Raw genomic sequence first — 21,601 nt, 5'->3', positions numbered from 1 at the left:
AACTCTTCTGGTCTTCAGTCTTTAGTGTTTAATGTATCAAATCTGTTCTTCAGATGATTTCTAAACTTAGAGCATATTATCTGGAGAGAACAGTTCCTGGGGAAGGACATCATGCTAAGGTAATGGGCTCAAGCTTAACAATCGTCAGGATAGTGCAGTGTTGGCAGTATTTCATTCTGTTATTTGCAAGGTCTATTAGCTGATACCAACTCAATGGCATGTAATAACAATAGCAACAACAATATAATGTTTTTCTCTCCTCTAGATGGTACATTTCTTGAATTCCACTTATTTTTCATTGAGTTCCAGTCCTAGGATAGCGTGTGGCACATAATCACTTCTCAATGTATACTTGAAAGAAAGCAAAAACAATTCTGTAACAAAAAGTTTTCTATGTGATTTATGGAAGCATAGATGAGTAGAATGGATTTCAGATTATTTCAAAGTCAACTTAATTTATAGGTGAGGAAACTGAGGTCCAGTCACTTAGTTAATCAGTGGCAAAAAACACATTTAGAATTCAATTTATCTGGCTCTCAATCCAATGGTCTTTCCAAAGTTTGCCTACTGTTGTTCTTAGCTACCATCAACTTGACTCCCAACTCACAGTGACTCCACGCATTATAGAATAGAACTGAGCCCCATGAGTTTTCTTGGCTGTAATGTTTATGGGAGAAGATTGCCAGCCCTTTTCTATGTTTCCCTCCTGGGTGAATTTCAACCTCCAACCTTTATACTGAAGTGACATAAAGAAAATAGAACAAATCGGGAATCTATACTAAGAAAAGTTGTTGAATTTCTACATGATTAGACTAGTCCAATAATAATAAGAAGAACAATAATAATGTGGTGAAATGCCAAATGTGACTCTGTATAGGGTTTCCGAGGAGCAGCAACACACAAGGACTCCCAATAATGACAGTAACTAATATTTATTGAATGCTCATCATGAACCAAGTACTAAGATGCATTTCTTCATATGTTGATTCATTTATTTATCATATAAAAGCCCTATAAGAAGATTAGAAATGTTAGTTTGCCTAAAGACACAGCATTTAGAGTCACATAGTCTGACTGCAATGCTCTATCTGAAACTCTCTAGCCTTTGTTATATTTTCTCCATTTTGATAGCTCTGAAAAAGTAAAAATAAAAAGAGGAAAATAGAAGAACAATCAGGCATAACTTTGTCAAGCCTAGCTTTCAACAATGATGTTTCCAATATAATATTATTTAAAACACAGACAGCAAAAAGCAACATAAATAAATGAGACCTCATAAATATTTAAAACTTTTGTTCATCAAAAGATTTTGCCATAAATGAAAAGATAAGCTACCGACTAAGAGAATATCTTTGGAAACCATATATCCAAGAAGATTCCAGAAATCAAAATACAAATAAAACTTGGACAACTTAATAACAAAAGGACAACCCAATCATAAAATGGGCAAAGAACTTGAATAAGAGGACTTCAAATGGCCACCAAATACTTGAAAAAACGTTCTGTATCATTAGCTATCAGAGAAAAGCAAATTGAAAACACAATGAGTTACCACTTCACTCCCACTAGGGTGAAAGGAAGGAAGGAAGAAAGAAAGGGAATAAATGTTGACAAGGATGTGGGAAAATTGGAACCCTTATCTAATACTGTTGAGAATGCAAAATGGTACCACCATTGTGGAAAACAGCGCAGTGATTTCTTTTAAAAAAACTAAAATAAGAAACTGCCATATGATGTAGCAATTTGGGGGTATGTGCCCCAAAGATTTGAAAGCTGAGAATATAAAAGAGATTTGTACAACAATGTTCATTATATCACTATTCACATAGCCAAAATGTAGAAACAACCTAAATGACCATCAACAAACAAACTGTGTTATATACATACAATGGAATACTACTACTTAGTCAATAGATGAGATGAAGTCTTGATGCATGCTACAATATGAATGGACCTTGTAGCATGCATCAAGACTTCATCTCATCTTTAGGACTGGCTGAGTAAAATCAACCAATCCCCAAAAAGCAAATAGTACATCAACTCACTTCTCTAAAAAGACAAAAAAAAAAAAAAAAAAAGGCAAACTTATAGAGACCAAAGGTTATTAGTGGTTACCAGAGATGGGAAGGAGGTAAGGAAAGGGGGTTAACGGAAAAGGAAAAATCACACTGATTAAGGGTAGGGTTGCAAAGCCTATTGTAATTGTTGCTAATAAATTACACACCTGTAAAAAGTTGAAGTGGCAAAAGTTGGGCAATTGATTAAAAAAAAAAGAAGTAGCTATTGAGGTTCATATATGTATTATTCAATATCTCATGGGATTTGGTTCCTTGGTTTGGAGATTAGGGTCCTGGGATTCATGGGAACCCCAGCTAATTGACCTAGTATTATGTTTACTGCTTCTGTTCTACCTCCTCATTCATTGCATAGTGTCTGGTGTCTTAAAAGCTTGCAAGTGCCCATACAAGGCACACTTGATCTCTGTTCACCTGGAGCAACAGGAAGATGGAGAGTCTGGGATAGAGAAAGAAATGGAATGTGTTGCTAATTGCCTCCATGAACAACTTCTTTGTGGTGATACCAGAAGAACTGGAAGGTACCTGACTACTGTTAGTGAACATTTTGATCAAAGATTCCACAGATAGATACTGATAAGCAGAAAAGAACTTTAAATTCTCATAGATTCTAGAGTTTCTGAAGCCACAGAGACTAGATGAATCCCTGAAACTATTGCCTATGGATAATCTTTAAACTTGACCAGAAATAGCCCCCAAAGTCATATTAAAATCAAACAGCTTAAAAGCTCTGCTCTGAACACTATGCTTTTTAAACTATTTCTATAGTGTTACAATTTGGGCTGCTAACCTCAAGGTCAGCAGTTTAAACTACCAACTGTTGTTACTCAAGAGAAAAATGAAGCTTTCTGCTCCTATACAGATTTACAGCCTTGTAAACCCTATTCTGGAGTACTGGTGTGGTGCTGTGGGTTAATGCGCCAGACTGTAAAGCCGTTTGAACTGCAAGGTTGGCGGTTCAAGCTCACCAGCTGCTCCTCGGAAACCCTATACAGGGTAGCTACGGGTCAGAAATGACTCGATGGCACTTAACCACAACAAAGCCCTATTCAGGGTTGCTATGAGTCGGAACTGACTCCACGGCACATAACAACCACCACCACCACCAATGGGGTCAAACTGACAACAGCTAAAATGATTAGATAGGAACCTTATGAACCTGTGAGTTTCTGTTAGTGAAGGAACAATTCAGAAAAGGAAGGTGAGAATGGTTGTACAACGCAAAGCATATAATCAGTGTCACCAAATGGTTCATGTAGAAACTGTTGAATTTGGCTTTATATTGCTGTGTATATTGTTAATAACAACAAAATAGATCAAATTTAGGAAAAAATGACCTTAGAAAACAGGGGATATGGTTAATTATTCTTCAAAGTCAGTAGCACTGTAGGATACGCACTGGACTGCTAACCACAAGGTCATTGGTTCAAACCCACCAGCAAACACTATGAGTTGCTGTGAGTCAGAACCAACTCGATGGCGCTTAACAGCAACAACAATTGATCGAAAACAAATTAAATGAATTATTCTTCATGTCCTAAACATCCATTTGGTTCTTAAAAACATTTTTTTTAAATCTAAGAGAAGATAAATATTTGTTCATTCATGAACCAAGCTTCATTGCATTTTCTTTTGTATAAAAAAATAATAATATATAACAGTGCCCATGTTTCTCTATTTTTTTTGATGGCGGTGCTATCTCAGATTATAAACTCTAGATGGCAGTGATCAAGTTAAGGCTCTGCACAGTGTCTGGACAATGGCGTGTATGATAGATAATAGATAATAAGCACTATTTGTAATTATAATAAGGTTGAGCTCTGGAAGAGGTAAACATGGGTATAAAAGTCATCTTCTGTATGGTTATTATTCATTTAAATATGAGAAGTCCACTAAATTCACTCAAGCATATCAGGCCACATCTGTCTGAAAATCTACCAGTTTTTATGAACATTAAATAAAAATAGTTAGCCTTAATGACCATTTATCAGATTCATGCAAAAATAATGAAATAGAAACAACAAAAAAGGAGCAGCTCCGAGGAGAGTTACAAATTTTAACAAGTTTGGTACTTCATAATTTTTTATTTTTTAAAAATCCAATATTCTGTTATTTTTGCTCCAGAACGTTCTGCAATTGGAGAACTTTGTGTTTCAGTTGTGTTCTGTTTCTTGTCTAAATATTAACATAACTAGCACAGATTTAGAAAATACATGTCAAGCATATATTTGCCACAAATGTTAGGTACTTGAACCTTAAGGAAACTGCTTGAATGAATCAACAGCTGCAGTGTAAGGAGAAGCAATGAGTAGCCCTTAAACCACATGAAGAGGAAACTGGGATCAGGAAGCTGGAGGTGGGGACAGAAAAGTGAGAAGAAAGTTTTCCTGGCTGCATATGATAGGTAAAGTAGATTATACTTGGATTAGCTCTTCTAAGTTACTATGGAGAGGGTAAAGAGAGGTGGAAAGGAAACTTTGAGTGACATTTTTGACAGCAAGCTACAGAAATAACGATTTGACAGAAGAGACCATCATAAATATAAGATCGTCTTAGGCATGAATAGGATTTCCCTTAATGCAAAAAATATGGAGTACTTGTAGGATTCAATTTGGGGTGAAGAGAAGAGTCAGGCTAGGCAGGCAACCTAGAAGCAAGCCTCTAGTGTTGGAGCCAAGGAAGTCTCGTATCAGTTTAAATATCCCTAGTGAACATTTTTGGAGGCTTTGAGGTATCGCTCTCCTATTTATATCTGTTTCTAGGTTGATTGACTGAAATGATGTGCAACTAATAAATACAGAAAGGTTAGTGTGTCTATTAATAAAAATTTGCTTTGGTGCCAATACTGAGATTTGTTTATTTGTACACTTCATTCTTACCTAACCAGTACAAAACATCACATATTAACAACAAATCTTCATATTGGCAAACAGATCAGTCAATATCTTATTATTATTTAATGACAATTTTTTTGTCAGTATGCCGGGAAGAAAAATACTAGTAGAAAAGTCTGTGTAATCTTAGAAATATTTCCCTAATATAAAGGAGAGAAACGAGAAAACAATATATAATAAGGAAAACTGACACCAAATTAAGAGATTTGTCAGATCCTATAACTATGGAGCTCTGGTAGCGTAGTGGTTACGAATCGAGCTGCAAACCATGAGGTCAGCAGTTTGAAACTACCAGCTGTTCTGCAGGAGAAAGAGGAGGCTTTCTGCTCCCATAAAGATTTATAGCCTTGGAAACCCTATATAGGGTCGCTATGAGTTGGTTCTGACTCCACGGCACATAACCACCACTATGACTAACTAGTTTTCTGAGTTAGGCTCATCAGTTGCTATCTTTGGACCACTGTTTCCTTGTTGGAAAGATAAGAGGGGTTGACCAAATTATCATAAAGGCCATCTTGAAGTTCTGAAATCCATAAGAATTAAATATTCTATTTTGAATTTTCATTAGGTTAAGGATTTACAAATCAGCTGAAACAGGATGACTAACCCATAGTGTGTTCCCGAAAAATATGAAATGACACATTGAAGAGCATTTATATTGACTGAAACAGATTTGCATTTGTGCCACTATTGATATACAAATGTTGAATGTGTTTTGCTATATCTATAGTGTGATTGATAGGAGATGCATCAATTTCAAGGCTTGTGAATTTAAGCAAATTGTTGTCAGTGGTATCACTTCTTTAAAAAACACATCTTACAAAGAGCAGACACATTGAGACAGGATATACATAAAGCATCAATTTAGCACAAATATCCACTTATAATTATGAAAATATATATGTATATATGTTTGTAGTTGGGAGTTTTTCAGAAATTTTGAGAAGCATATTTTTTAAATTGCTTATGCTTTTTAGCATGCTTAGCATTTCTGTTTTGAAAATAACTTTTTTTTTTTTTTTCAAGATGTATGTGCTAAGCTAGCTCTGATGTCAGAATGACCCATTTTCACAGGATTGGGTCAGCCCTCCCACTCAACAGTTCTTATGCAGAAAAGAGACTAGTTGTGAGACAGTGATTGAGCTCATTACATCTCAAGTCCCCAAGCTCCTTTTCCAAAGCACGGCAAAACTTTTAAATGCACAACCAAGAGGAGAAAAAGAAGAGGATCTATTTTGTCTTTCACTGAATTATTAAATCCTTGTTTTGACCCTCTTTCTTTCTACCTCTATGCATTCTGCCTCTTTCACTTAAATTCTCTCACTTTGGAAGTAAGTCATGTATAAATCTGTTGTATAGAAAAGAAAATTAGCAAAGAAAAAGAAAACTTTTCATTTCTCATTTCTCTGTCAATGCTTTCTTCTCTCTTCAGTCCTACCTATCTCTACTTCAGACGGTTATTTTAATCCTTTCCATACCCAGAATGTCTCAGATTCATAACATTTTTACAATGAATAAAACAGATTTAAATATTTAAAAAAAGTGTATTGTAAATATTTTATGGGTAAGTTTGATTTAAAACAAGAAAGAATAGCAAATGAGAAGAACACAAGAATAGACTGTCTTCACAAAACATAGATGTGCACCTTTGCTTTAAAACTCATGATTGACTTTGCTATAAGCAAGTTGATATTTAACAAGATTAGATTAAAAAAAAAAAAAAAAAAACACCAAAAAAAGAATTGACTTGATAGGACAACCACCCTGAGTCTAATTTAGTAGTTTCCATTTATGTGATGTCAGATTTGGGGAGACTGAACCTTCTTTGAATGCATTGGTCTGACTGTCTTCCAAGCTTGATACCCAGGTTTCATGACTGCAGTTCCTGGCACAGTCATAAATATTCATACCTCTACTGAAAATTTGCAAGCCAAATTCATTTGGCTTTCTTCACCCCATCAATCTTATAATTAATAAGGGTGGTGCTCTTGTTGCATTTTCCTCCAAAAGAAAAGATAAATGAAATAAAGAGTCATCCTGTAAATTTAAATAGGAATGCTTCTTGCTGATTAAAAGATGATGCTATCATGGAATGGTGGAAAGAGTAGCTTCAGCTATTTCTCTCACTTGGGTGGGGGTGGGTGGGATGGAACTAGAAGAAAAGGAAGCATTTCCAGATGGGGCAGCATAAACCTTAATTTGAAGAGCTTGGTTCTCTACTAAATAATGCAAAGGGAAATTTTGAGATATTATCTTGAAATTGATTTATAGAGTATATATTTAGGAATTGCATTCTTACCTATTGTTTTGATAGTTGGGCAATGAATATGTCATGTCAAAATCTGGAGAATTCAATTTAGAACAGTCTACAGGTTCTGTCAGCAGATTAGAAATTTAGAGATCTTTTGGAAAGTTACTGTCAAAATTTAGAGATTTGCTGACTCTTTACAGTTATTGTCTTTAAGTTAGCTTGTTAGCTGTCGTCTTCCAGTTGGAGTCTTCGCAGAAACATTAAAGGAGGTGTATTACAAAATTGTTTCACAAATAATTAGTGGTACATAAGATATGGTGTAAAGTGTCTACTGCCATTGGATGGTCTAAGGTCATTTACAGTGGAGCAGGGAGATCAATTTAGAAATAAAATTTTGATAATTGAGCTAAGTAACTTGAACTTGTCAATCACCTGTGACCTTGTTCTATTTAGATTTCACTTGAACCTTCAGAAGTCCAAAGGCCTGAGGATAGGTTTCAAAGTATAAACAGAACCACTCTCACCCTTTGATGGTGGGCAGCATTCCGCCTTTTCAACAGTTCATTTAATCTGTATTAAAATGAAAAGAACTTGATAAATAAGTAAACAGAAAAACTTAACTCTACTGACAGTTATTTGCTTCTGATTTCTCTTAGGGAACTTATTTTAAAGATATAATACAGTGTGTTGTTAATGTGTATTTGGTTACTTTGATTTAAGTATTCCAATTGGAAAGATCCTCCTGAAATTTATTTATATGAAGGCACTAGAGGAAACAACAGGCGCTTGGTTATCTCTTCCCTTACAACTGACACTTAACCGCCATGTTTTGTAAAAGTGTACCATGTACTAAATACAGTTGGTAAAAAGAGATATTATTATAGTTAGGTGGGCTCTATGTGAATTTACTTGTACATTTTACTAACTGCAAGAAGAGAGAGGAAGTTTTCCTTTTCCTTTTATTATTTTTAATAGAAGGGTAAATGAGAGAAAAGCAAACCTCTTTGACTGAGCTACCTAGCCAGTTACTTCAGGAAAGGAATAGATTGAGACAGCCTAGAAACTTGGGAGACATGCACAAGTGTCACAGGCCAGGGCCCCAAGACATCATTGGGAGGAGTTCTCCGTCAGACTGGAATCTATGACTCTTACTCTATTCAGGTCTCCAGGGTTTTACCTGGGGAGTAAGTGGTCTCTTCTCAAGCTCCACCAAGACTTTCTCAACCATGTTTGGCTTAGGGTGATCCTGGAAAACTCAAGGTTGAATTATTATTATTGCTAAGTGCTGTCAGGTCGGTTCAGACTATATAGGGTTTCTCAGGAGGGCCTTGTGAAGTTGAACCAACGATCTTGCAATTAGAAGTCCAGTGCTATCCAAGAGCACCACACCAGGATTCCAAGATTGAGTAATAGTCTTTTTCTTCTACCCTGCCTACCTTGAAAAAACAGAATTGGGTCCAGCTAGAGTTTGTAGGAACTTCTGGGGTAGAGCTGTAAGATCAGCAATGGACTGGGAACCACAAGGTCAGCAATTCAAACCAGGTGCTCCTTGGAATCCCTATACAGGGAGGCTTCAGTTAGAACTAAATCTAAGACACTTAACAACAAAGAGCTTGTAGGGGCTTTCTAGTTCTTTGTTATTCCACCCCAGTCTCCAAAACAACATAGAAGTTCCTGGGGAGAGGGCTCTTAAAGGGGGGAGGACCTAGAGATCTAGAGAAGACTTCATCCATCAGAGATGAGGAAGGAGGAGAGAGAGAATGCAAAAGACACTGACAAGCATCACTTCTTCTCCACTCCAGATCTGCATACTGCTCCAGAAGCAGAATTTCCATCCTTGGAGCCATCGAAACTCACTCATGCAGCACCTGGGCACTGAGGAATGATCTCTAACTTCAAAGGGCGCTGGACGCTGAGACTTTTAAGGAGCTCTGCTTCCAGGCCGCAGACGTTCTCTCCTAAAGACTAGACTCCTTAAACCAAACCGCAGCAGCTTGGAAAGGTGCTCTCCTCCAAGTTAGAGAGACTTTGGCACCCGAGGAAGATCTCTCGCTTTACAACAGCCTGTGAAGAGCAAAGCAACTCACCCCACCCTCAGTTTCCAGGAGTGGTGTCCACTGGGAGGCCTAGATTGGTGAGGAGTTTCACTCTTCCTCCTCATCCAAGTTCTGCACCAGGGCACCAGCAATGCCAGTCCTCACACAGTGGACATGCGAGTGTTTTGCAAATAGTTTTCCCTTATATTGATGTTCTTTCTCCCTCTCCCCCCTGCAGTCACTCACCCGACCCAGTTGCAGTGGTGCGGGGCATGGGCTAGGATTGGGCAAGGAAAGGGGATAACGCATCTTAGATATTTGCCTACGTCTGGGGGGGGGGGTGTGGGCTATAAAGGGAAGGTGGGAAAGAGGGACGGGCCAGGGGGGATAAGTGTTGATGTACTAAATATCCCTATAACTGGTTGGTTTGAAGAACTCAGGTAAGAAGCACTTCCACTCGATATAGTCTAGAACTGGCATAGCTTTGGGTTCCACTGAACCTTTTCTTGCCTTAGACTCAAGAAGAACTTCCTCTGTTAGCCAGCACCCTGGGAGAAAGGCTAGCAGGGAGAAGGGAGATGGAGGGCGGTGCGTAGAGGTACAGACTGGAGACGTGGGCTTCAGTATGACTGACTAGCACACACTCTGTCTACAGGCTTGTGCGATCTGCAAAGGCTTCGTCTAGGTGAAAACGCAGGGCTTTCCTTCCATAGATCTGGCTTGTTTTCTGTAATCAGGGAGAGTATCAATTGTGTTGATTATATTTTTAAAACACATTGATCGAAGATTGTGTTTACCAGTGAAGTTGAAGTGGAGAGAAGAATCCGGACAATTCCCAGTAAAAATGATCACGAATACCAATGTGTGTTAGAGTTAAGAGGGGAGAGAGTAACCCGCTTTGGTTCTGTATTCAGACAGAAACGATCCTGCAGCGATTTTGCTTGTGTCTGGTATACCCTGCGTCAGTTTCTTAAACATTCGAATTCTATTGGATTTCAAAAGGTGACTGGACTGACAGAGCCCAAGAGTTTACTTCTGCGTAAGTGAGTTTCGGAGAAATCCTTTGAATTAATGAATCAGCTTTGAAATACACAAAGACACGCAAAATAGAAGAAAGGAATATCAAATTAACCCTTGCAGAGGTGAAGAGAAAGGAGGAAGAGTGAGTTAGAGGAAAGGGGTGGGGGGAAAAAAGGCGGAAAGGCGGGGGAGAGATAAACATTTTCACACGTGCAGACCACGGGCTTTGAAGCCTTGGACCCCCTAACCCAAGTACACTGCACAAAACTACTTGGGCTTGTATTTCCGGCGGTCTCCTTGCGGGGCGTCGGTGGTCCCCAGGGCCCTAATTCACTCTTGCCTCTCCACACAATGCCATTCCAACCTGGGAAAATAATTGCATTAAAGCAGATTACTTACAACCGATAGTTATCTGTCTTTTTCTGTTCGACAGAAGTCTATTAAACTCAGCACAGCCACTACCAGCTGAGCTCTCGAGAACGCCTTCATTAAGAAAATTAAAATCATACTTTTGAATCTAAGCAATGCCTGCGCAAGTCTCAGGAGTGCACGTCAAATCCCGACGTTTTCGTGAACGTGATTTTCCTGTGACTCAAGCTCTGCCTTTTGAATACCGTAGGTCAGGATGAAAGGATTGAGTGTGATGACAATTACTAGAAGATAACGGGTATCTGAGCTTTAAAAGTACCATCTTTCTTTCCAGTCCCTCGTCCTAGTCACAGCCTTTCCTCTGGTGGACCGTTTCCTAAGCGTGGCCATTTAGAGCCACCAAACCTGTCTGTGCTTGGCATGAGATTTGGGGAGCAGGTGAAGGTGGCAGAGGTGAGAGAGCGGGAAACCAGAGGGAGGGTAGATTCTGGGTCTGGGAGGCGGTGCCCATGAACTTCCCAAGCTGATGTCTGTGACCAGAGGTTCGCACCGCGTGCACATGTCACACACACAGAGTGTGTATGTGTGGGAGTGGGGTTGAGGGGAGACTGCTGTCCCTTGCTTTAAATTTCACACTCACACCGAGACCAAAGCCATTGGCCAAAGAGCCTTTCATCCACCCTGGCAGAGGCACCCCGCTCAGGAACTGAGCAGGCCGTTGCGTGCGCCTCAATCTAAAACCCTCGGTCCCTTTGGCTAGGTTCTTGGCCTCTGATGCTATTTAGGTTTACTCTATGGTTTGTTTAGAGCCTCAGTAACTCCGGATACTCTCTTAGAGACTAGAAGAGGGCGCCCCATCTTTTTGTCTCTTGCTATCACAGTTTGGGACCGAAGGCACAGGTGGGAATCGTGGGTCAGGGAGCGGAAAGAGACACTACCTTTCTCCCCTCGAAGACGCCTCGGGATAACATTCCTCAATTCCACTTTTAACTGGAAACCTCACATGGCGGGAGTGCTGTCGGCTTACTTAGGATGGGGGCGCTTTTACGTTGATTTTCTTTGGCATCTGGAAATTTGCAGGGCTTGAAGAATCATTTTTAGCATGGTTTTTGTTGTTAGCCACCGCTAGCTCTTCGATCAGTATTTTGCTTTTTAAAATGTTAATTACTGTCTATTTCTTTGAAAGGACTCAAAAGGAAAACACTACAGCTTTTGCATATTTTGGGGGTGCCATTTCCTTGGACTCAAGGCGAAGAAACGCCCAGTGATGGAGTTCGCACAACTCTCTCAGTCTCCCGGTCTAATGAGGGCTTTGGGGTTTATTAGGGGAAAACAACAGCCCCTCATCATAGTGATAGCCCTCAAATACAGGATTAGGTGGCATTACTTGAAAGAGTATAATGCTGTTGTCCCTTGGCAAGCATCTAATTCTCTTTCCCGTAATTTCTATTTGACACAAAAGTCTACAAAAGTCAAAGGGAAGAAACCAGTTTTCAACTGGCTCAATTGGTAAATATTAAAATGCTTTGCATGGCAATTTTTTAAAAGCACTTCCACTGCTGTTTTTCGTATTTTCTTCTTATCAAATATACACACATTTGATATTTTTTGGTTCCAAACTGTGAGGAAATCAGAAATGAACAGCAGCCTTTTAAGACCAACAATCCCAAGACTTTGGGGAGGTTTCCTTTGCTTCTGTTTTCCCTTCTTTACCCTTAAATCAAAACAAAAACAAAGGTAAACAGGGCCATTCTTAGTAGAGTGTATTTTGTTGTCATAATAATGGGAGGGGCAGTTAACAGCTCTTTGAGGTGATAATGCTTGCTGATTCCATTCTTTTAATCATAATCTTCAAGTGGTTTAAGATTAATGGCAGGGGTTGTGTTCGGTCTCTTCCTAAGGACCTTCACATTAATTTACTTAGAACCAAGACCAGACAGTCAATGTCTCCAAATTTCATTAAGTCGAACTGAGACAAATGCAATGAGATTTTCATATTTCCTCTATCTGTGGGAGTATCTTCCTGGAAATATATATGTTTTAAAATTTGGATTCAACTGCAATGTGGACACGTGTCTTCCTTGTCTTTACAGACACACACATGACATGCATATCCCACATATGTATATACATTTAAGTGAACCCATATGGTCTGCAGATAACTTCCCTCCCATTTCTGAGTCTAATCGGGATCTTTAGAAAAAGTCAACCCCTCTGCCACCCCAGACAAGGGTGTCTGCTTAAAGTAAGTTTTGATAGACTGAACATCTTCAAAACAGAAAAAAATATAACAACAGCTTGGCGAATAAATATTTGACTTTACCTCAGTAGTCACAATAGCCCCAAGGACTCTTCAAACACAACTTGACTGAGACATCATTTGTGGCGTGAAGACTCGGGCTATAATCGCTTGCCTCCGCTTTGCCCTAAGAGCGCTCGGTTTCCAGGAGTCCCCGCGCCCCCATCCCGGTTGCCCGAGCGTCTCCAAAGGGGGAGTTGGTGAAGGTGACGTAAGGGCTTCTGAAGAGAAGCGAAGGACGAGAACGGATTTTTAAACCAGAGGGTTCTGGTATCTCGGCAAGAAACGCAAGTCAAGAGAGCCCCTTTTCCCACTCCTGTCCTTCAAGTCCCGGTTCCTTCCCCGCGCCTCGTTTCTGAGACCTGTTTTCACAGAATGCCGCAGTCTGGCAGTTTAAATGTAAAAACAAAAACTCCTCACAAACTAAAGAAATTCCGCTATACAGATTTGCAGTTTTTAAGCCGAGTGTGTAGTTTTGGTAAGAAGACTTTCTTTTACCCGGAGATTGTTCTTTCCCCAGGAGTACGGGCTGCGGGTGGAGACAGCGCGCCGGCCCGCAGGAGATCGCTGGGATCCCTTTACCTGTCCCCTCTTGCGTTAGACAGTGGCCATAAATCCCGGTGGAGGTGTATTGGGAAATCGAGAAAACGCCTCTATGTACAAGAACAGTTGAAAAATAACCCAGACACCCTCAAATAGTACCAGCCCCGCACCTTGCATTTGATGTGAAGCCCCAGTGAGAGCAAGTGTCTGAGACATTGGAGGTTTATTTGGTGCACTTTCCGTTCCAAGCAAAATTGGGAAACTCGGGCGCAGATAAAATAGACATACACAAGAAAAAAACTTGTGTATGTGTATAATTACGAGAGTCTGATGACAACTTTTAAACGCGTTCTGTATTTTGGAAAAAAAAAAGTCGAGCAGGGGCCAGTATTTCTTTGTGATGCCGGAAAAGGGTCATTCTAGACTAGTAACACTGAGTTCCAAAAGCAATCCTGGAATCTTTTTTTTTTTTTTTTAAGTGGTGTGAGTTCCCGGAGTGTTTAATTTTGCTAGGATGCAAATTATTATCTTGTATCGGTCTCCATTCCCATCACATAGCCATTAATTTTTCCCCCTCTGGCATTTATTAACAATATTACCTTGGACTCGAAATCTACAGATCGTCTGGAAACAAACAACCAACCACCAAATAAACTACAGCAAAGCCCAGAGGATAAAGAGATTTTGTAAAACAAAACGTTTCCTAGGCATTTGGTAGTTTACTCCCCAGAGGCCAAGTGAAGGTGGCGGTTCCTTTGTATTTTAATATTATTATTATTTTATCATTTATTAATTTAAATGCCGAGCCCTGACAAGTAATTCCCCTGCTTCAAGATTTTCTCAGAACCGAAGTGGGGGTGGTGGCAGCAGTCAATGAAAGAGGGCGGGAGGGGGTGCAGAAAAACGTGATTCGCTTCTTAGAGGCTAACCCGCAGCGTTCTGCTCCGCTGGCCAGCAGGGGGCGCTCTGATGTTGTCGCTAGAGAAGACCGAGAAGGCGCTCGGAGCTGAAAGACAGCATTTGAGATTCACGCAGCTGCAAAACGAACGGGAGGGGGGATTGTAGCTCCTAAACCCTCAACAACTATTCCACTTGGGTTATTTACCCTGCGTTGGAAATACATCTACGTCTCACTTTACCTACCCACAGGCTTATCATGCACTCCTCTTCCCATCAACCTCTTTTCATCTGCTTCTGGAAAGCACATGTGTAATCCCTCTCCCTAGCCTTGAAATATACATTAATGAAACTTATTAAATACGACGATGAATAGTCAACATTTTTTTCGCCTGTTAGTTCCGCTGATCCAAGCAGGATTTATTTGCAGATCTCACATCCCGGAGCCATAATGCGTTATTTTTTTTTCCCCCTTAAATATAATTGGTCAAATGTTGACAACCTTTAAGCCAATCTAACACTCAAGATTAGTGATGGGAAACTAATGAGAAAATATCAGATCGCCCGGCCTGAGGGCTGCCAATTAAGTCTTCGCTGATTGAAAAATAAAAGCGGACTTGGGGTGTGAGCTCAGCTCAACTTCAACTATTAATTTAACATGTTGCCTGGTTCCATGCCTTCTCTCCTCTTAACTGCTTCCCGAAATCAAGCTTCCTCCTCTCTCATCCTTCAACCTAAAAGCCAAATGTTATTTCTTGGAATATATCAAAAGGTCCAAATCAAAATGATCATTTCTTACATGGTAAATATTAGGCCTCTAAGCAATATGATTTAACTAATTAGAAAATTTACATCATTAAGTCTCAGGGAAAGAAAAAAAGGGAAACAAATCTGCCAGTCATTTTAAAGGAGACAGGCACTATTGAAGTGTGAAAAAATCGGCTCTAATTCAAAAAGGCAATCGGGCAGAAAAAGCCCTCAACATTACCCTGCTAGTTATTAATCAGAAAGGGACTCTCTCTCCTCCCCACACTCCCGCCCCTCCTAGGCACTGAGTTTAAGTTCGTTTTTTTGCCCGTGGCCCATGTCATATTTATATTGTGGTTTTGTCTGCTAAAGGATTAAACTTGGAAAATGTTTCAATATGAAGAAAACAGAATTCTCAAAAGGAAAAATATTCAATGAATCACCTCTTTTCCAGACAAGTAAACCTGTTGTGATAAACAATTCTCACCCTCCTCCCTCTCTCTCTTTTTTATTCTTTGGTCTTTCTTCCCATTAAGTTCCTATTTTGAAACCTGCTTGGTGAGAACTAGATAAAGTCTTTGTGTTCTTTTCCCCTCCCCCTTCTTTCTTGCACCCCCTCCCTCCTCCAAAGTGAGAAACTTAGTCTGAAAGCAGAAAAGTACAAATACATTAACAAAGCCCCACTCACTTGATAAAAAGGCCATGGTCTAGGCTTACATGTCAAGAATCCAAGGAGAGGGGGATCAAACCGGTGGGTCTCCAGACAAAAGATGATGAACTAGAAATTTTCCCCACCTATGTATACTGTTCAATGTAGTGTGTGGTTAAAGAGAAAAAAGGAAGCAGATGGGTGAGAAGTATTTTAAAGTATACTGTGGTGTGGCTTTTTCTCAACTCCCCTTTTCTATTCAGCTTAAAGTAGCAGTCTTCTTATATCTAGGTGCCGCTTCCCATCATCCTCTTACTTAGCCCTTGATACACCATAGACAGACACCACACACACAGCCCTTTCCCTAGACTTTTCATTCCCAGCAATTTAACTGAAGAGAGAGTTGGAAACGAACTTCTCCAGCAGTTCCATTTGGAAGATCACCTCTGAAGACCTGCTCCTAAACAGACATTGTTTCAAAAAAAATTTACTAGCAAGCCTTAGCAAATTGGTGTTTTCTTTATTATTTTTAAATGACAAAACGTTCCAAAGTTTCATTTCTCTGCCTTAACCCATCTTTCTCTTATCTGGTTCCATTCTGACTTCATTGTCTTATCCTCCTTTCTGCTTTGCTTTCTGAAAGTTTCCTACCTTACTTCCCACCAACTCCCTGGGCCTGTAAGTCTTTGGGCTTCTGTGGGCCTCCAGCAGTTCTTCAACGTTAGTTCAAGGCCATACTCCCCTTGCCAGACTTCAACTTTGCACAAGAGAGCAGTAGCAGACCTGGGCTATTAACACACTGCAGTTCATTCTCTGCGGGAGCTTTTACTAGGTGGAACGTGTGGAAGGAGCAAACATCTCTAAACACTGTAAGCTCCAGCCGGTGGAAAGGATTTCTGACACAGAGGCCAGAGCACATATAAAATATGGCAAAATTCGCTACAATTTCGTGACATAAAGAAAGAAAAAAGAGGGGTCATTAGGGAAAGTCTAGAGTACTCCCCAAATGCAGCTCATAAACTGACCGTCACTGAGCAGATGGGAGTCTAACATGCTCCTTTTGGATAAAGAGTAGAGTAAAATGGACACTTCCGTTACTTTCAGGAAGCTGGATATAGAGGTGAAAATATACAAGACAAAGGCCCCTGACACAGAAGGGCTTCCCTGGAGGGCTCCCCACCCTTTGCCGGCCCCTCTCGGGAACCTCCTTACCTTTGCTGCTTCAGTTTGGTCTGAAACTCCTGGACCTTCCTGGGCTAGGTTCTTGAGCGGAAAAGACCTTGAGAATCAACCGGTCTCCTCCTGCATCTACTCCGAAGCCAAGAAACATTACAGTACAATTTACAGCGCCTTGAACAACTCAGAAGGAAAGCATTAAAATTCTTTTTAATTGAGAAAATATTGATTTTTAAGTCTAGAAAAAGCGAAATCGTAATTTAGCTGCTAACTTTCAGTAGAGAAAATAGCGTATATATCGCCGTATTATGGATCCACCCTTGCAACATCACATCTTTCATTGCGCTACTTTATGAAGTGATCAAGACAAAAGAAAAACCGATTTAGGCAAACGTTTCAAGAAGAGGACCTAGAGTAATTTCCTTTTCCATTTACCTAATAAAAGAATTGTCTCTTTTTGTGAACCAGGAAAAAAAAATTACTCAAAGGGGAGGAAAGAAATAAAAAGAACGGAAAACCACAGACCAGTCTGAAAGCAACTCACATTAGCAAATCCGTTGATGATATTCTTTACCAAAGGAGGAATGAGGCCAACACATTTAGAGAAAATGCATTCACAGGCAAAATTGCATCTTCCTTTAAATGCAACAAACCTAATTCTATTTTCTTACTTTAGTCCCCCTTCCTTTTGGGGTGTGTGTGTGTGTGTGTGTGTGTGTGTGTGTAGAATCCATTGGTGGATAGGGAAGGGAAAGAAAATCAGGCTTTTTATGTTATTTCTGTATCGGTTTTTGGTATTATAGAGGAGTAAAGAAGTTTTTGTGTGGTGGTTTTTCATTGATCACTCACTCTGAGCTAATGTAATTATCCTCATCAATAGGAGGCTGCAGAGAGAATCATTATGTGGGTGACATTGATAAATGATCGCCCAGGAACGGCCCTCTCGCGGGCAACCCCCACATCTGACCCTCCTACACACACAATGTAGTCATAGAAACACCTAGAGGACCTCGAGCACCGCCGCTGAAGGGGCAAGGGGGGAAGAAAAGACTGGGGCAGTCGAGGTGGGGGTGGGGACGAATAGGGGCGGCCAGTCCCATATCCAAACCCGTTCGAACGACAAAAAAAAAAAAAAAAAAAAAACAGCCTACGCCGGGGGCTGGGGAGAATTGGGAGGGAGGGAAGAGGAGCTTCGGGATGGAGAATCGCCCTACCCCGCAGCAAACCCTTGCACAGTTGCTCACAACAAAGTGAGAATCCGCCCTCCAGACCGACCCATTCCTCCACACCTTTTCCCATGTGCGACCTCACTACCAACAACATCTGATGTTTGCCGAGACACACATTCAAATAGGTTTCTCCAAAGGAGCTAAATAATTAGGTTACAAAACCTGTAGGCATCTAATTCTCACGCAGGCTCCCGCGTTCAAAAAGACCCCAAACAAACAACAAACAAACAAACCAAACCCCTCTGAAACAAAACAAAGGCAGCAGCTGGGCGACCTCCCCCCACCCAGCATTCTCCCCAGTTATTTACTGGTCGACCCCTTCCTTTCTATTCACCTCCTAACCCAATGCCTCTGATTATGAGATAATGGATTTTGTGATTGTTCCTGTCATGGGAAAAAAAAAAAAAAAAAAACCGAAGCCACCACCGAACCCCACGTTTTCATCTTTAGACTGTTTTATTTAAGCCAATAGGAAAGTATTGAGAGCAGTAATTGATTCATAATGATCCATAAATCGATGTAGGGAAGCGGGCGTGGGGTGGAGGAGTATGAAGATAAGGGGGTGGTGGTGATGCTGTTTATTTATTTTATTTCTAAAGCTTCAACTTTAGTAGCTTTGACACTATTGGGGCTGGAGGGGAGGAGCTGTTAGGCTCTGCCGTATCATCCATCATCGCTGTCACCCAGAGTCTGCCCCGAGGAGCCGTAGACGCAATATCCCTTCTGTCTCTACACCGAAACTATTAATATTAAAACCTCCCTTCAAACACTGCCCCGACGGTCTCCATTCTCATCACAATCTGATCAGCCCACCCCCCTCAGACCCGAATGTCCCTTGCGCAGACCTGGCCCTGACGAAGGGGGTTCTACGACCGCGCGGGACGCCCTTAGTTAATTACTGCAACCGTTGCGTGCCCCATTCTCGAGCTATCATTTTGAAGCATGTCTGTCTAACTCTGTCTAACACGCGCGCAAAGAGAAGGCCAGGTGATGGTGGAGGTAGCCCTTGCGCAGGGGGCCAGTGCAGAGAGTACAGTGCGCTCTGCACACGCCCCTTGCCCCTGTCCTACCTATTCCCAGGCTCTGGGGCTCACATCCTCACCTAGCCTGCCGGCTGGGTTGCGTAAGGCTGGGACTGCGAAGCGAGGGCCACTCCGCGCGACCAGACACGCAGCCCGGCCCTTGCAACGTAGTGGCAATTTCCAAATTATTGGCCTGCAAGACTAATGTGGAACTTGTGGAGGATCCAGTCGCTCTCCTTTGAAGGAAGGTCCCTCCTCTGACAGCTGCTAGAGATATTAGCCACATTTCCCCTCCCAAATCTGCTCTGGGTTAGCAGGTCCACGGGGGAGGGAGCGGGTGAGGAGGACAGGAGTATCCTGAATGACTTCCCTCGGAAAATCAAACTTGGGTGAGCTAGAGGGTAGGGAGGAGAAGGAAGGGTGGGTGGAAGGCAAAGAGACTTTCCTGGTCTTTTCTCTCTTTTTCCTTTAAAATGTGGCTTTTTGCTCAATTTCCAACCCTCAACAGATGGCGACTACAGTTCTTTCAGAATTTCTTAAAGAAAGGGAAACCTTTGGAATTTATTTCTGCTTTTGCTTTTCCAAATAAATAAAAGTGTTTTTATATTACTCTTGTTTTGGAGAACATAAGCAATTTTATTCAGACTACAGTACTTCCTTTAACACTATATAGTTGTCAAAACACCATCCCCAGTTTCTTTGCTTTTGACAGCTGAGTCTTTCTTAAATATACCCAAATCGGAACTCTTTATACTAAATAGCAAATCTGAGATGGGAGCAAGTGCCTTCAGAGGTGGTATGAAAAAGCATTTATAAAAATTGGACAACTCCACCAACTCTTGGTCTTAGCATGGGAGGAGGAGCTGAGAAAGGAAATGCAAATATTATTACAATTATTATTCACCTCTAAATATCTAAAGTGGTAAGGATAATATGATAGCATGTGAGTTTGGGGAAAAAAGTAACCTGAGATTTTATCCATTAAAACCAAGGGTAGAAAGTTGGACTCTAAACTTAAATTAAATAACTTAATAATAAATTCATAAAATATTTCCTAAATATGAGCCAATTACCAAGTAAACCTTTTAGGATTTTACTAAGAAGAAAAGAGGAAAAGCTTTGCCAAAAATTTTTTTTCAGATGACATGAGAGTTACTTCCTAAATGAGGAACTTGACAGAATTTACTTAAAAACATTTGAAGTACAAATATACAAATATTGAAATTTTACCAAAAAACTGCATGTGAAATGGGATAACAGAAATGAGGAGGCGCTACCTTTCTTTCCCAAATGGTTCAGAATTTTTCCATTAGCTTGTGTTAGAAGTACCATTTCTATGTTTAACCAGTAACATATGAATGAAACTGACAGATGTGCTTGTAAAAATCCTACTAAATTAGATAGAACATAAAATAAGTTTGTTTTCTTATTCATTTACATAGAATTTTCATTATTGTTATCTGAAATGGAACATGGAAGAACCCCCAAATAAGATACAGCTATGGTTTTCTTCCAAATGAGTATCTGCAGAGAGAATGAACTATTCTCCTAACAAGTTGATATTACATATGCAGCCAAAGTATAATATATGATCCCTTCTAAATATAGAGTTCAAAATTTAGAAGTTACACAATTCTAAGATAGTATATCTATTTGAAAAAACTGAGGGGGCATGGAAATTCCTCACACTTATTTTTTCCCTTATGCACATTTTAACAGGCATTGTCTGTATAGTATCAGGAAGTTAATGAATGGCATAGCTTTGCAGGAATGCTGCATGAAATTTGGAAAATGGCATTAGGTTGTCTGTTTTGTTGTTGTTTTAGGGGGGAAAAAATCAAGTTTGGTCACCAAATCATCACACCAGCATGCCTGCACTTGGAAAAATATACCATAATAAGATTTATATTAAATATTAATGATTAAGTAATCTTTAAAAACTCAGGATCTCAAACTCCATAGAAGTTGTTTACTCATCTATGAACACCTATATGTAAATTCTAATTTACATATTCAGTAGTATTTTAGTAAGACCGGAAAAACAGAGGCAGATGAATTATCTTAGAGCACAGACACTATTTCTTATAATGTAAAAATAAATCCTGGAAAAGCCTTTTATTCTGGCAGAGGATGAAAATGAAAAGCTTTACCAGGGTAAAAAAGGACACAAATTGAACTTCATGCATCTGAAAAAGGTGGTTGGACATGTTGAAGGTGATCCTTCAACCTGACCCAGCACACACACACACAACACAATTTCCTATCTTTAGAAGTTTTCTGCTGGGATAAGTTATATAGGGCAAACATGCACTGAAAGGCTACAGGCAACTATCTTCAAAACTGTTGGTAAGTTACATTTCAACTGGGGGGGTGGGAAGGGCCATCATCTATTTT

This window comes from Chrysochloris asiatica, unplaced genomic scaffold, assembly GCF_000296735.1.
Source record: "Chrysochloris asiatica unplaced genomic scaffold, ChrAsi1.0 scaffold00004, whole genome shotgun sequence".
In the NCBI taxonomy this organism is placed as follows: Eukaryota; Metazoa; Chordata; class Mammalia; order Afrosoricida; family Chrysochloridae; genus Chrysochloris; species Chrysochloris asiatica.
The sequence above is the reverse complement of the archived record's forward strand: the minus strand, read 5'-3'. Positions refer to the sequence as shown.